At 34.6% G+C, this 16,998-nt stretch overlaps 1 long non-coding RNA gene across 1 annotated transcript; it reads left to right on the top strand.

Annotated features, from left to right (window-relative positions):
- The first annotated feature begins 1,571 nt into the window (after positions 1-1,571).
- LOC113924174 lies at positions 1,572-16,156 on the top strand. The gene is made up of 4 exons (XR_003520566.1): positions 1,572-1,696; positions 13,350-13,494; positions 13,665-13,743; positions 16,031-16,156. It is a non-coding gene; the product is annotated as an uncharacterized LOC113924174 (long non-coding RNA).
- Positions 16,157-16,998: the final 842 nt, after the last annotated feature.

Below are 16,998 nucleotides of genomic sequence, written 5' to 3'. Positions count from 1 at the left end.
TTTGGTTATGTACCCATCAGCACTGAAAGTAGTTTTATGATGTTCATACTTGTAATTTCTGTGACCCCTGAATGAAAGTCTTCTTCCTGCCTCCTGTCACAATGCATTTTAATAGTTTCTCTGAATAGTATCTATCTCAATATTCTCATTATATTCTAGGTTTTCTGCAAAAGAAATGAAGACTTCTCTAGCCTAAATTTTTGCTTGGCATACTAACTCTTAACTATCCCTAGTTACCAAGTGCTGGATGTGGCCCTCTAAACTCTTAGCTAGTGCTGTCGTTCTTCTACAGAGTAAATGGAGAGCCTATGATCACCCCTACCGCCTCCCCTTTATGGGGCCCTAAAACCATCTGGTGACTCCTGCAGAGTCTATTCAATTTCTCTCCCACCAGATTCTGGGTACTGGCCTGGGCTAAACTTGAATTTGCTGTTCTCCTTTGCACATTGCAATAGAACCTGGAGACCACTTCCTCACCCCTTCCCCAGGAGCTATCCTCACAGCACAGATTTTCAAAGCCAAGCACTACTATTTGCCTCTTCTTTCCCATAGGCATGCTACTGAGAGAATTTGGTGAACCTCATGGTTGAGTTTTTTCAGATTCAGAAAAAAAGTTAAACTTAGATAATTATGAATGTTTTCAGAAAGCTTCAAAGTCTTAAACAGATTGGAGTACATTCCAATATTTTCGTTCATCTGACTTTTATTTATTTTTTTTACTTTCAACAACTTTGGCTAACATTGAGCTTTAATTATGTGCCAGTGATTAGACTAAGAATTTTATATGCATTTTCTTATTCCAAAGAAGGCATGCTTTGAAGACCCCTGTTTTCTTATATTTGGGAAGGTGAGACTTCCCCAATATGGAATTTTACTAAATTAAAAAGCAGACAAGATTAATAAGAAAAAGTTTAGAATTCTTATATTGCTCTTTACTCTGTAGGTGGTCAAAATCAGAAAAAGAATAAAAAGTAATGACCTAAAATCTAGGGGTTATAATATCTTTGCCTTGTGAGAAATCTGGTAACAGATAAATAGAAAAACTAAAGGAAAAATATCCCACAGTTTTAAATATAGCAGTCTATAAATTTTTCATACTGATTATATTTCCTTTTAACTTAGAGACTTATACAAAATCACCTTATGTCCTATAAACTGAATTGATGAAATTAATCAGAATTGTTTTCTTCTTGGGTCATAAATCATAAAGTATTCTTTTGTCCAGTAATCAGCAAATTCTTGTAAGTACAAAGTTGATGGCTCTTTGAGTTTTCATATCATTTTTATAACTGCATTTTCCATAAATGACTCAAGTGTGTTCTTTCTGTAGTAAGTCACTCAGAATGACTCTGATGATGCAATTAGGGTTTCTCTTTCCAGTTACTCTAGGAATTCAACTGAAACAGTCTTCTGTGTGAATAATTCTTCTCTCTTTTTTAAGGCCTTGAAGCTGGGTGACACTTAGGAACTTAGGAAAATAGAATCCAATGAGAATTGCCTGTGTAATAATGTAAGTTTCATAATGTTCTGTGCTGAGAAAACCAAGAAAATTCCATTTCCTGACCTATGTACTCATGGGATGTTCTGAAGATTAATGTGTCTCTTTCAGGGCACTAAGGTACATTTAGAGCACTAAAGAAGTCATTTACTAAATGGTGCCCTTGGGACTTGAAAGAGTTAATGTACCTCTCACAAGGTGAGCAATGTACTCTCAAATGTATGCAAAGATCACTACCAAGCTTATAAAGAATTGTGAGAATGTTTGTTAAAAGCAGCTGCTAATTCATAGCTCTATTATTTATTACTCTAATCTTTAGTCAATATATTTGCTGCTGTTCGTGAGTGCCTTATAAACAATGCAGACAGATGAGAATCTTCTTACTTTTATAAGTGAAAACATGAGGTGCTACAAACATTGGCCAAGATAAAATATTGTAAATGTGTAAATGTTATCCAAATGGCTTGGATTTCAAGAATGAGACAAATTATGGAAAACTTGACATTTGCTTAAAAGTGATTTTTTTTCTCAAATTAAAATCAGGATGGTATTGAATCCTTTGCAGATCTTCTGAAAAAAAAAGTATTAAAGATAATTCGGAGAAATTTCACAATATATAATGCTAAATGATAAAGATATAAAGCTGAATACAGAATATATCACACTTTTATTAAATATGTAAGACATAAGAGCCTAAAGAAATATGGCAAAGTATTAAAATCTTTTACTCTTGGTGATGGTATTTGCAAGTTATAGCTTTTTTTTCTTATAATTTTTTTTGTTTGTTTTCTCTAAACTTCTGTAATGAATATGCCATATAAAGACTTTTCCTGAGACAGTTAAATGTTGTAAAGAAAATCAGGTAACAGGTTACTGGCAACTTAAACATGTTAAATAGTGTTGTTATTTTGCATTCTTTCGTCCTGAAGAAGGAATTTGAGCATTACTCAAATGCATGGTCCTTGCCCAAAAGGAAAGCTATGTTCTTCTTAGCAACTCTTAGAGTGAACTCAATTACTTTTCATGGCCTGGTCCATGTTTCTCAGTTTGGAAGTTGTACACAAATAAGAAAAGAAACTATCCTGAATGATGATGGACCTCAGAATTCTTTCCCCACCTTTCTTCTCAACCCTCTTATTCTTACTGGGTGATCAAACCTATATTCATAGTAACGTCAATTTACATGCTAAAAATTCTCAAATACTTATCTTTAGAAAATCTTTAGAATAGAACTCTCTAGTTTTTCTTATTCAAGTATACAGGCACCTGTAAATATGGATGTACTTACGACTCAGACTCAATACAAGATGAAAAAATTTCAACTAAACTCAGAAGCTTCCCTAAAGCTCCTCCTCTTTTTGTTTCCTTAGAGAATGACATCACTGTCCTACCAAATTTCCAAAGCTGAAGCACTGAAGCCATGTTTGACTCATTCTATAAATATTATTTGATCACTGATTCTACAAATATTACTTTCCATGTATTTCTTATATCTTTTATTTCTCTTGAACTCACTCTTACAACACCTACCAGGGTTCTCAGTTTATCTCACATGAATTAATGCAATAACTTCTGAAATTATCTCCCTTTGTTTGGCCTCCTTTTTCCTTATCTGTCATCCACTTTAAAGTTGGAGGCACATGAAGTTATATTTCAGGTCCATATTTATCTCTGATTCTAAAGCCTGAGCTCTTTCTATTACGACTTTTGTTCCCTATAATAAGGAATTTGGAGAAAGCTTCAACCATCTGTTTAGAAAAAAGTGAAAATCACATGCTTCCTTTTAAACACTGTGGGTTGAACTCAGGCATTAACTCTCATTCCTTCCTCAAACCCCACACAAATTATATAATAGATTTTTATCTTTTGGTCATAAACTCAAACGTCCAGATAAAATTTCCAGTATATATCTTGGAAGTTGGAAAATGATAACTGATTAAATAGAAATGAGAAAGTTGAATTCCACGACAGCAAGATTTTGAGAAGTAAATACCCACAGAATCCCTGAAAGGGTTAGAATAAACAGCACTAGGTACTTCTGGAAGTAAGGGTCAAGACAGAACTATAATCTAGAGAATTTGGGGAAAGTCTATTTAAGAAACAGTTAAATGAGTTTTTCACTGATACTGTCTCCCCCTGCCCATCTCCCATGCAGGAATTGTCCTTTAGGAAACACTAGATGTTTATCAGTTTGCCCAACAACAAAAGGATGGACTTCTTGGTGTGGCTCCTCCACGCAAAACAATATATTTGGCTCTTAAAAAAACAACAGATTTTTAGATATGCAAAATAAATTATTTCCCCTCACCATGCACAATATTCAAACAGTAGAAATAACTAACCATAATACAATGTGACAAAGACTGTTATATACTTATGAATTAAATGCAATCAATCGGTATGTTAGGGATCACAGGAAAAGGGTTTTAGATTAGGGCCCAACCTAATGGCTTTATTTTAACTTGATTACCTCTGTAAAAATCCTATATCTCCAAATAAGGTCACATTCTGAGGGTGTTAGGAATTCAACATATGGGGCACCTGGGTGGCTCAGTCGGTTAAGCGTCTGCCTTCAACTCAGGTCATGATCTCAGGGTCCTGGGATCAAGTCCCCACATCAGGCTCCTTGATCAGCGGGGAGTCTGCTTCTCCTCTCCCCCTCCCCCATGCTCATGATCTCTCTCTCTCTCTCTCTCTCTCTCATGCTCTCTCTCAAATAAGTAAAATCTTTTTTTAAAAAAGGGAATTCAACATACGAATTTTGAGGGGACACAATTCAACCTGTAACAATGTTCATTGTCTAAAGAAGATTATACTGAAAGTCTCTGGCCTGGGGGCATCCTAGGTACAGTTGTGACTGGGATTTTCATTCTGACATTTTGGAATAAAGTAAGTGCTATATTATATGTCTGTGACCCCTTACACATTCATCTCCACCAGACTCCAGGAATTTTGTGGTTACAGATAGAATTAGTCCTTTTTATCATGAATTTAGAAGTGCTTTCTCTAGAAAATGAGACAAGCTCAAGGGAAAATACACTAACATCAGGGGCTCTCTCAAGGAAATGGCCAAGAGTCACTCTACTCTGAAGCCACCCACAGTTCACTGACAGCACACAGTATCACATAGACAGAGCTTCTAGTCAGCATTCGGTTCTCCAACTCTTAAATGTGAACAGATAGCCAAATGTGATCACACTTTGTAAAATCCTTTAATATCAAAGACAGAAACTAAAACAAAAAGAAACACCAAACAAAAAATAAAACCTTGGAAGAAAATACATATAGGGGAAATAAAACTTCAAAAAGTTATTAGTGGTAGGAGGTGAGGGGATCTATAAAAGGACAACAGAGGCAAACTGGCCATTGATGGAACTGTTCAGTATATCGACTATGGTGATGGATACATGACTTAGGCATTTGTCAAAACCCGCACAACTGTACATCACAAAGAATAAGAATAAGAATTGTACATAAACTTAAAAAAATCACCAGAATGTAAGTGGACTCCAAAAGATGCGGTCTTTACAGATGCTGTCTTTACAGAGATAATCAGATTAAAATGAGGTCATTAGGATGGGGCCTAATCCAATGACTGTGTTCTCATTAAAGGGGGGAATTTAGACACACAGACACACAGAAGACAATTTGAAGATACACTGTGAGATGGCCATAAAACCAGATTAATGTATCTACCAGCCAAGGAACACTGAGGATTGCTGGCAAACAACATAAGCTAGATGGAGCAGAGAATTTCCCCCTAGAGCCACCACAGAGAGCATGGCACCGCAGCCACCTTGATTTCAGACTTCTAACCTCCAAAACTGTGGGAAAATAAATTTCTGTTGTTTTAAGCCATTCAGTTTTTGGTACTTTGTTATGGCAGCCCTAGGAAGCTAATATAGTACATTACTTTAGAAAATAGCATTTTGCTTGATTCTATAAGACTAATAACAAAAAAAAAAAGTAGTGCACAAATGCTGCACTCTAGTTAACCAGCTTGATTATCACAGGACTGACTACAGGTTAGAATTTTGGAACTATTTTACATGCACAGTAGGGCTGAATAAATAAATGAATATATTGTAAATAATGTACAGTGAGAGAGATTTCTCTGTTTTGGACAAAGATGTTATAGATACAGAAAGAGGAAAGGCTAGATGAACTCTGCGGTGTTAGATTAGAATTGAAGCTATCAATATAAATTAATGCATATATATACACACATATGCATATGTATACACACATGCACTTAAACAGACATGAGAATATAGATGTATGTTTGTCTGTGCATGTATGTGCATGCTTTATTGTTTATACATGTATTTTCAAGGTCTATCCACTGAGAGGTTCTAGACGCAATGGTAGACTTGGGGCCAAGATTTAGTTTCTAAATGGCATTATTTAATAAATAGAACCAGGGCTCCTCAGAGAAGTGGTAGATTCCAGGGTTGAGAGAGGGTAAGCACAAGATGAGACAAGAGCAACTTGTATTTTTTGTGTACTTTGTCCATTTCTGAAGTAAGGAAGTCCTCAAAAATAGATAGATGTGCACTGAAAGGTCACCAGAGCCAATCTGAAATGACTGCCAAGGACCAAATCTAGAACTATTAGAGCAAGAAGATAAATAATGATAGTACTGGACTAAACTGAAAGAATAAAATAAACATCCTTGAGTGTATACTTACATAAATAAATAATTAAACAAATAAGTAGAAAAGAAGACACAACTCTTCCTTACAAAATAACTTCAATTAATAGATGCAGAAGGCATGCAAAAATAGAAACCAGATTTAGACACAACAACAATAATTATTATAAGCAATATCCACCAATGGTGATGGACACTAAGATGAAGGTACAAATGACATTTCAGGATATTACAGTCTTAGGAACCTCCCCTAAAATAATTATTAACTGCAAAGGTTAAAAAAAGGAAAATTACTTTTATATTGGATAAAACACAGACATTACACTATTTAAATTATCAGGGTAAACATCATCAGTAATAAGACATACCAACATCACATATCTCTGATATGATAAACAGAGAGGGGCACATTATCTTGACAGGTTTATCCAAAATCCACAACCTCAATCTAATCATGGAAGAACATCACATAAGCCCATATTGAAGGATATGTTACAAAACAATTGATCAATACTCTTTATAAGTAAGGTCAGGAAAGACAAGGAAAGACTGAGTAGCTGTCACAGAATGAAAGCAACTAAGCAGACATGATGATTAAGTTCAGTGGAGAATCCTGGGGGAGACAAGGGCATTAGAGGACAAAAATGGTAAAATGTGGATGAAGTCTTATAGTTTAGTTTATAGTATTTTATCAAGGTTTTTTTTTCTCTTTTTTTTTTTAGTTTTGGTCATTGTGCAATGGTTATACAAGATGTTAGCATTAGAGGGGAGTAAGTGTGGGTATATGACAACACTACTAATTTTGAAACTTTATTTTAAGTTTACAGAATAAAAACTTAGAAAAGAAATGCTAATGACACAGATAAGAAAATATACTGATTCATGAAACAAAGGCCTAATGTTATAAAAATAGCATTTATGGAACAAAAAATGCCTGTTGCAAATTAAAATGATGCAAATAGAAAGACTCCGTAAAAGCATTTATAGATTAAGTTGAAGAAATCTCCTAGATGGTAGAAAGTTAATCAAAGAGAAAATAGTAGAGAGAGTATAAGAAAATTGAAAGTGGACCTCAAAAGATCAGGCATCCAAGAGGGAAGACAGAGAAAGAATATTATCAATTTATTAACAAAGTAATTTGAGAAAATTTCCTAATTAAAAGACCCACAGATACTTTTACTTGTTCATGCCATTATGGTTTCATAGATATTTATTTTATTCATTGAATTATAATCCAATGCTACCACATCGGATGGAAATAGAGTCAAAAAAGACGCATTTGTGTAAGATTTCAGAACAAAGACAAGAAAAGGTTTTTAGAGAGAAAGAGAAAAAAAGATCTTACTCTAAAGGTCAAAAATATAGGGACTTTTTGGGGCACCTGGGTGGCTCAGTCATTAGGCACCTGCCTTCGGCGCAGGTCCTGATCCCAGGGTCCTGGGATCAAGCCCCACATGAGCCCGCACTGGGCTCCCTGCTAGGTGGGGAGCCTGCTTCTCCCTCTGCCTACTGCCCCCCCATTTGTACTCTCTCTCTCTGTCAAATAAATAAATAAAATTTTAACAAAATAGGGACTTTTTGTTCTTACTGAGCTTTTTTTGGTAACAGCATTGAAAGCTAAAAACAATATATTTTTAGCATAAAGTATGTTTCAAATTGGAATCTAAACAAGCTAAACTATCATTCAAATTTGAAAGAAAAATATAGACATTTTTATACAAGCAATGTCTCAAATATGTACTCCAACGCACTTGTTTTAGGAAGCCATGAGAGAATGCATGTCTTCAAGGGAGTAAACCTGGAAGTGGAGCTCATAAGTTTAAGCACAAAGCAGCGGTAAAGGAAACCTTAGGATGAAAAGTGTATTCCTTTCTTACTGTCCAAAAAGGAGGCTCTGGAAGAGACTCTCAAGAATATGAAAATTCATAGAATACCAAATACATTTAGTATATTAACAAGAGAATTGTACAAATGGAAAAGAATAGGAGGATAAATTAGTAATAAGTATACTGAAAACAAAGCAAAAAAAATTAGAGGTCACCATTAACTCCAAGGAAAATAAAAGTTCTGCAGTAAAGGAAGAGTTATTCGTAGGTTATTATGAATAGCACTGGGTCACATAAAGTTGAATACAAAATAGACCAAAAATTGCTCTGTATATATTGGGATAACAGGGAAATTAGAAGCATGAATATGTGATGTAGAGGTAACTGTATGACAGCGAGTTAAATCCTAATCTGCTATTATGATAGTCCAATGACAATTCTTACAATGTTAAAATACAGAAATAAAAATAAATTGCAAGGTATTTAAAAATATAGAAGACGCCAAAAGAATAAATTCTAAAAGTCAAAGTGAGCAGTCTTAAGATTTAATAAGAAAACACAATTGTAGAGTTTCATGAACCTTTAGACGTTTATGAATAATCATAAATATTAAAAAGTCAATATAAAAAAAAGAAGAAATAACTAATTGATTCCCCTGCACTCCCAAAAGTCCAAAGCCACTAAAATTGTTCTGGATAATAGTAAGACAGCATTTACTATGGGCTAGGTACTGCTGTAAGTATTTCACATTTATTAACTAAATCCTTTTAAAGGTTATTCCCATTTAATGGATATGACACTATGTTCAAAGAAATTAAGCTATGTTCCCAAAGCTACACACAATGAAATGGCAGTGACAGAATCTGAACCCAGTCAGTCTCTGGAGCACGCATGCTTAATAGCAATGCCCTGAGATTTTTCACATGATAAAATCTATGAGGGGGAATATACAATCATGAGGACAGATCCCAGGAGATGATGCAAGAACATCTGGGTCTATATTTTGACTCTACCACTTACCAACTATGAAGCTTTCGACAAGTCAATTAATTTCTATGGATTTTAGCTTTCTCATCTGTACTGAGAATAACTTCTGAGTGTTGATATTAGAATGAAATAAGGTGATGTAGGGCCAAGCATAGGAAACAGCTGATATAAAGCCTACAAAGGGAATTGCACACAGTAGGCACTCAATAAATATTAACTGATTTGAATTAAACAGATTACTGAAGTGGATAGGAAGTACAATGTTATGTTAGTGCACCTGTAATTCTTAATTCTACCTATAGCTTCTTCAGGATGTCTAAGGAAAAGCCATGGATACTCTAAGGATAGCTAAACCATACAGATCTTTCGATGACTTTGAGTAGAACATCTAAATTTCCTTATATATATGTTATTTTTTCCAGAATCAAAGCAGGATAATTATTAAACCACCATGATATCCTTGACATTTTTTTCAAAATGCTCCTTTTCCAAAAATAGTTTGTTATTTGAAATTGATTCATGTGTCTGACTTAATTGCACTTGTTAAAATTATTCTCTTGGGTTGTTCCGCATGAATAGTAAGTTCAGTCAATACTTTTACACTCCAGGGATGAAATTTTGACAACTTTAAAATGAATTTGCTTCTAAATAATCAGAATCTATGAAACTTTCTTGTAAAAGAGCAGGTCTTAAGCATCTAGGCTAAGACATTTTCATTGTTTCTGAACATTTCCCAAGCTCCCAGAGAAACATTTGGCCTCAGGATATTAATAGCTGTTATGAGAAAAAGGTGGGTTCTGTGATGATAAAATATTGGAAAATGATGAGTTAAAGTAAGATAGCTTTTTTTTTCTGAGAAACTTTTCAGAGTCTCTAATGTGGTAGCTTATGCTTGAATCTCTAATGAGGAATAAAATGTGCACTGTTTTTCAAAATTAATTCAACCACAGCATTTAAAAAAATGTTTTCTTTTGGTCTTTCTTTGTTGTTTGTTTCTGAAGCTTCCTTGAGAAACAATTTGTCTCAGAAAAAACTTCAGAAAATGAAGGTCTAACTAATAGAAGCAGGAGGGTTGATGCCTGGTGGCTTATTTTTCAATGTTATGTTTTATTTTCAGTCCTTTCTTACCTACTTCTTATTCCATAAAGTTGACATTTCTCTCTACAAGTCAAATGAGTAGGTTTTTTCCCCCTAATTACTCTTTATAACTTATTTTTAGTATTTTATACCAAGAGAAAGAAAAAAAATAAATTCAGAAACCTAATGTGTGAATGACCTGACATGTAGTTATATCTAAAACTCAATTAATATGAAACAGCAACTTTTACCAAGAAAATTATTCCTACTCTTGAAATTACAAATATAAGCCAAGTTAGTATTGAATAATGGTTTAAACTGTAGGTACTTAAGTTTAGGTTAGAATCAGATCTGGGCACACAGCTCTCCAAGGTTTAGTTTTGCAAGTGTCATAAAATGGAGATGTAAGTCTGGCATATTTTCTGATTTGGGTGGAGAAAGTTTTGGGGATTTCTCCTAAGAATATTTTATTCTTAGAGAATAAAGTAGATAGTAGCCATATAATTAGTTTCTAGAAAAGCCAATTTGTACAAAACTATTTTATTTCATATATTAATTTAAAAAGTTCAATATGAGAAACTAGATTAAAGAATTTAGTGGCGAATTCTTAACTTTGCACAATTGAACACTCACTTTCTGTCTTCTGAAGTATGGAGAGCAAGAAAAAAAATCAAGTGTGTTTTCCATATCAACTGCGATAACAAATTATTATATTTAGAAATATATTTGATTCTAAACATATATAAGAGGATAATCTGGGTCATTTATGGTAAGAAAAATATTTTAAAGGGACTATCCAGGTAAGTGAATTAATAGATTTCATATTATGTATACAATGCACATTAACCCTGATCAAAATATATAGCAGCTTCTGAGACATCCTGAAGACAATTGCTAAAGAGCACCCCACATGTCTAGCTTAGTCTCTGTTCCTTCTTAAATCCCTTTTTATAGCATCAAAGGTCAATATGGGGGTGGAATTGGAGGGGGAGATTAACCATGAGAGACGATGAACTCTGAGAAATAAGCTGAGGGCGCTGAGGGGAGGGGGTGGGGGGATGGGTTAGCCTGGTGATGGGTATTAAAGAGGGCACGTACTGCATGGAGCACTGGGTGTTATACGCAAACAATGAATCATGGAACACTACATCAAAAACTAAATATATATATATATATATATCAGTTATTGAGAGCAATGTTTTCCTTTGTCTTAGTGACACCATAACCTACACCACAGACTCTCCACCTTTTTTCTCTATGGGTGAGGTTGAAATAAGCTTTACCACTAAAGTCTGCAGAGAAGCCCATCTCTCTCATGCCAGGAGTAGCCACAGATGTATCCTCTCTTACGGTGAAGCTAGAACGGAAATCCCTAGGGAAAGTGCTAGGTTTCAAGAACCTGGAAGACATATTGGTTGTTGGGCCTCTCTTATGTATGTGACAACGATATTTATACTTCATGTTTTCTTCATTTTCTTTATAGCAAAAAACAGAACATTTTATGATTCTGATTTAATTCTTTCTAATGTATAATATTCATGGAAATAAACGTTTCAGTGGTTCTCTGATTTTATTTAACCTCCTGCATATAAACATCTTGACAATTTTTCCTCTATGAAGAAAATATATCCTTCAACAAGTGCCATACATGCATCTCATTTCTTCACAATTGAAGTTTAACTAAAAGCAAAAAGCTACTAATGCATGGCTAATTTTACAATGCAAGCAGATGTTATTAGAAGAACATCTTCCATTGTTAGCCTCTGGCTCCAGTGACTGCCATCCAAAGAATGAGTAGGAAGAAACAATTAGGGGAGCAAGAGCTGCTGTTTGCTAGGGGCACAGAACATGATAGTCAGTTAGAAGTCATTAAATTATAAGTGCCTATAAGAGTGACTCATAATCTATCTTTTCAATGTATTTCAATTACAGATTACCTTTTATAAACATCATTTCTCATCATGACATTACTTCAAATATTTAAGAAATTTTTAAAAAATACGATAATCTTAACTGATAGAATTTAGTCTGCATTTGTAGTTTTATTTAAAGTCTTTAGTTGGGATTCTTTCCATTTAACTGGAAAGCAGAAAGACTAGTATACTGGGGTCATAAATATAAAATAATGAACAACAGTCTTGGGATTTGTTTTAATTTGTATATGTGAGAACAGAAAAGACTTAAATATATGTCCCCCCAAATATACAAAAGACCAAAAAAATCAGTCCTATGACTGGGTATTATTCAGGATTCATACCTTATTGAATATAAACTTCTATTTAATTATCCATATAATAAGGATAATATCTGATTTATACATATCTGTTGTCTGTTGCAAAAGATGGCCATAGATAATTCATGTATCTGTATATGTTTCCTTGAAATGTGACCAGCATTTTTCCATCAAGTGGTAGAGTCTTTTATCACCTCTCTTGAATCTGAGCTGGCCCTGAGATATTCTTTGACCAATAGAATGTGGTAGTATGGTACTATGCAACTTCTGGATCCAGGCCTTGAGATTACTTGAGGCTGCTCTACCCCTTTTAGAACAACCTGTAACCCTGTAAAGAAGCTTGAAATAGGCTCCTTGAGGACAACAGACCACTGGAAAGAGAAACCCAACCAACAATGTACCAGATTCCCAGTGTGGGTGTAGGGCTTTGGACTGTGTGGCCTCCCTGGAGGCACCAGATAACTGCAGCTAAATATATGACTCAGGTGAGACTAGCAGAAGAACCACTCATTTAACCCAACCCAACTGCCAGCTCACAGAATCATGAATGAATAAGGAGTTGTCACTTTAAGCCACTACAGTTCTGGGATGGTTTGTTTTGTAACAATAGATTACTGGGACAACAACTATTTTTTTTTTTTTTTACCAAGGAATTAATATATAGAATCTTTTACAATCACTTGAAGATACTATCTTTACTACTCTTTACATAATTTATAAACTGTATATTTATGAAACTCTAATTTAAAATCCATTAAAGATATTGCATCAGCTAATATCATGTATTGGATATCATTCTAAAATCATTTTCTGAATGGTTCTCATTACTAACTCTTTTTCTGGTTTCCTTTTCCACAACAAAGTTTCCTTCATATTGAATTTATGCAGTTTGATTTTCTTCTGGCTAAGTATATTGTTCTGAGCTCTACTTAATGAACTTCATGATAGTTTTGTGAAATATGTTTTAGGGTCTTTTAGACACTCTTGTCTTCTTTGGATGCGCTGCTCACACTTTAATATCATCGACATTCTGTCATCAACTTCATTGTTTAAAATGTGAAATCTCTTTGAGTACAGGATCAACCACAGAAGAACACTTCTTGGTCCTCCCCCTTCATCAGACACAGCTACATTTCTGACAAGAGTTCTTGCCCACCCCTGCCTTGTCTCCATGAAGAATAATTTGTTCCTGTGGGGCACACTGCCCAGATATGATACAAAGGTATTGTTCTATACCCATTGTGCCAGTGGGTAAACAGAGCTTCACATCAATATGGATATTTAGTATACCTTACCTAATAATCCCTTTTAGTGCTCTTCAAATTATCTTGGATGGACCTTTTGATCTACAACATGGATATCTTTTACTCTAATAAAAGTTCTGTCTCCTAGAAAATGCACAACTGAGCCAAGTCTAAGACTCCTTGAATAACACCTCTTGGCTATGGATGCTGACTACAATCAGATTCAAGTATGTACAACTCTGGCATTGGTGATTAATATTGCTAGATCCTTCCCAGAATTCTTTTGCACTGTCCAGAATTTCTATTTGTTCTCTCTTTGCAGCATGACTATACCAGCTAAAACAAATAACCACACCCTGGGAAGAAGCTCCCTGATTTACTCTCAAGGGTTATATGTTAATTAGGATCCCAGAAGAGAAGAGTTTACACACCCAGAGGGATAATTGAGAAGAATTTAATAAAGGATGCTTTTCAGAGCTGGGGAGAAGATAAAGCCATTATTGTCCCTAGGTCTGAAGTGACAAGTGGAGGGTGTGGCCGTACACAACTGGGTGAGGGCTGCAGTCATAGAAAGTGAGGCACTGCCAAAACAGTAGTCTTTCATGAAGAAGGGATGGTTTTGAATAAATATCCCAGATACTCTTTCCTCCAGAGTTCTCATCTCTAGCTGATTCCCCCCATTTGCCAAACCCAACTAGAAGCCAGAGGGAAAGGCAACCCTGGATTCTTGGAACATAGAGCAGGGCAGATAAGGATGGAATGGATATGGGGGAACAGGGAGGAGGGGCACTCAAGTGCTTCTGGAGAACAAGATGTCCTTTCTGTATACCAAATATGGGGTGTTAGCAGGGAATTTAACTTTATTGTATACACACATTAAATACATCAAAATAAAACCCTTGCTAGGCTTGCTTTTCTTTAACCAGAGAAAAGTGCGGGGATGAAGCACAGGCTCTGAATGTCAGACCAATTTGCTTTAAATCCTGGATTCACCACTTCCTAGCTGTATAACCTTGAGAAAAAATTTACTTTTTTGTTGCTTTGTTTCTCTACCTATAAAATGGAGCTATCTATACCTATTCTATAGAATTATTGTAAAGATTGCACAAAAGGATGGTTGTAAACAATTTAGAACATGCTCAGAATTTAGTAAACTCTAAATAAACGAGCTAATTTTTGCACTGAAAATTATTAGAGTTGGTAATCTTAATTATTGATACTTTTTTTCTTATATAATGACCAGGATTGTTCCTGAATGTGTGGGTCTCTGGATTCCTGCATCTATTGATAATGTTCTTTCAAAAACTGACTTCATTTTTAAAAACTAAAAGAAATAATTGATAATAGAGTTAATAGCAATTAAAAAAAACAAAATTAGTTTTAAGCTATTATTAATTTCTTAATACTAAGATCTGGATTATAATTATCTATTAATAATAAGATGGAATTTCAGGAACATTGATTGCCAGCTTATAGAAAAGCTTATAACTTGGGTCCTAGGTCAATATAGATTAGATTCTTAACTCATGAGAATTACTCTGTGTGTTTTAATTAAAACTCTTATTGCCGAGTCCATAAAGCTGAGGTGACTGGAACAATCCACATATTAGTGAGAAGATATATATGGCAACTGGAGATGTAGTAGAGACACTACCAAGAAGTCGATATAAAGCATTTATTGCACTGAAAGTTTTTACATTTGAAATTTTAGTAAAATGAATTCACATTAGTATGGACAGCATTTCTATAATCACTACTTCAATCAGATATTCCTTTTTTTTTCTCTTTTGAAGATTTTGGGATGAGATACAGTTTTGAAAATCTTCCCCATCACATTCACATGCTCCATTTTATGATAAGCTCTCACGGGTGTTATTTAATAAGGAATAAATGACATATAAGATACAAACTGTTAGATGAGTTTGGGATTAGAACAAAAGAAGTGATGGTCCAAAATGTTAACTTCAAAAAGTCACTAGAGAGTTAAATGATGATTTATAAATACAGCCAAACTTCCAACCTCTAAGAAAACCTGGGAAACATTTATCAGAACCAATAAATAGTAATTTCTTCAGGGTACTTTTCAAATGGCATTTCATCACTAGTTTTATTTTGATCTATTTTTTAAAACTCCAATTCCTCATGAAAACAAGTTTTATAGCTTATGGTATTACTCTAGCAAAATGATTTCCATAAATAAAGCAAGATGCAATGAAAAAGAACATATATAATGATTAATGCATCCGACTTTTAGGCTTATGGTGACTAACTATAATTCCTAAGTCTGAAGTTATTGGAAAGAAAACCTCTCTTATGGAAACAGGCAACAAATCCCAAACTACCTGGGCAGCACAAGCAATTTACTTCCCCTTGACTTAAAGAATTGTTGTTTTATGGCCATTTTCCTAGAGTTTATTGATTTCGTATGCAGTTTTGTACAATGACATAATGCATGTGGGCTTCATACACAGAGACAGAAAGGATAACTAACATTTGTGTCATTTGTCAACCCAGAGTAATCAATGGGACCTGATCTCTACTTAGAAGTGTAAAGCAACAAGGGACAAAGTCTCTTCAAAGTGCCTCAGGGACAAGAAAGGTAAGGATATTGCAGAAGAGAAGAAAAAAATTAAGAAAAAAATCCTAATGTTAAATGTTTGTTAGAAAATAAAATCATGTGTAAGTTTGTTGGCATCTTTCATCAAATGTCACTTTAGTGACATTGTAAGTGCTTAGTCATTTATGTGTGAATGTTTGCTCTATCCATTAAGAAAGAGTGTGGGTTCCTTAATAATTTTCAAAGGTTATTAACTGTGCATAGTCAAAGAATGTGGATGCACTTTAACAGAACATAATCAGGAAAGAAAATCTGCTGTCACATCAAAGTCCTATAATACTTTATAAATTAAAATACAAAAACTTGAATAGTATTTTATGTTTAATTTACCTACATACATGTGCCCTTTCATTACTGTCAGCAAAAAAAAAAAAAAAAAATATTCAGTAGAAAAGATAATATTCAGAGGCAGACCTGAGCAAAATTCTAAAGTTGGTGAAACCATTCTTTCTTCCTTCTAATCTTTCTCTGCTTGTATTTTCTTCCACGACCCCAACAATTATGCCCAGTAACCAGTGGTCTCATGTCATTCTATTGTTGCCCTCTTATCATGGACTGAAAGTCTGTGTCATCCCAAAATTCACTTGTTGAAATCCTCACCCCCAATGTGACAGTATTAGGAGTTGGGGCCTTTGGAGGTGATCAGATCCTGAGGGTGGAGCCCTCATGAGTGGGATTAGTGCCCTTATAAAAGAGACCCCAGACAGCCATCTATGAACCAGGAAGCTGGTCTTCATCAGACTCCGAATCTGCCCGCAACTTAATCTTAGACTTCTCAGTCTCTAGAGCTATGAGAAATAAATACTTATTGTTTAAGCCACCTCATCTATGGTACTTTTGTTATAGCAGCCCAGAAAGACTAAGA

Source organism: Zalophus californianus, chromosome 2, assembly GCF_009762305.2.
Source record: "Zalophus californianus isolate mZalCal1 chromosome 2, mZalCal1.pri.v2, whole genome shotgun sequence".
Lineage (NCBI taxonomy): Eukaryota > Metazoa > Chordata > Mammalia > Carnivora > Otariidae > Zalophus > Zalophus californianus.
Note: the sequence above shows the minus strand (reverse complement) of the source record. Positions and strands in the feature narration are given on the sequence as shown.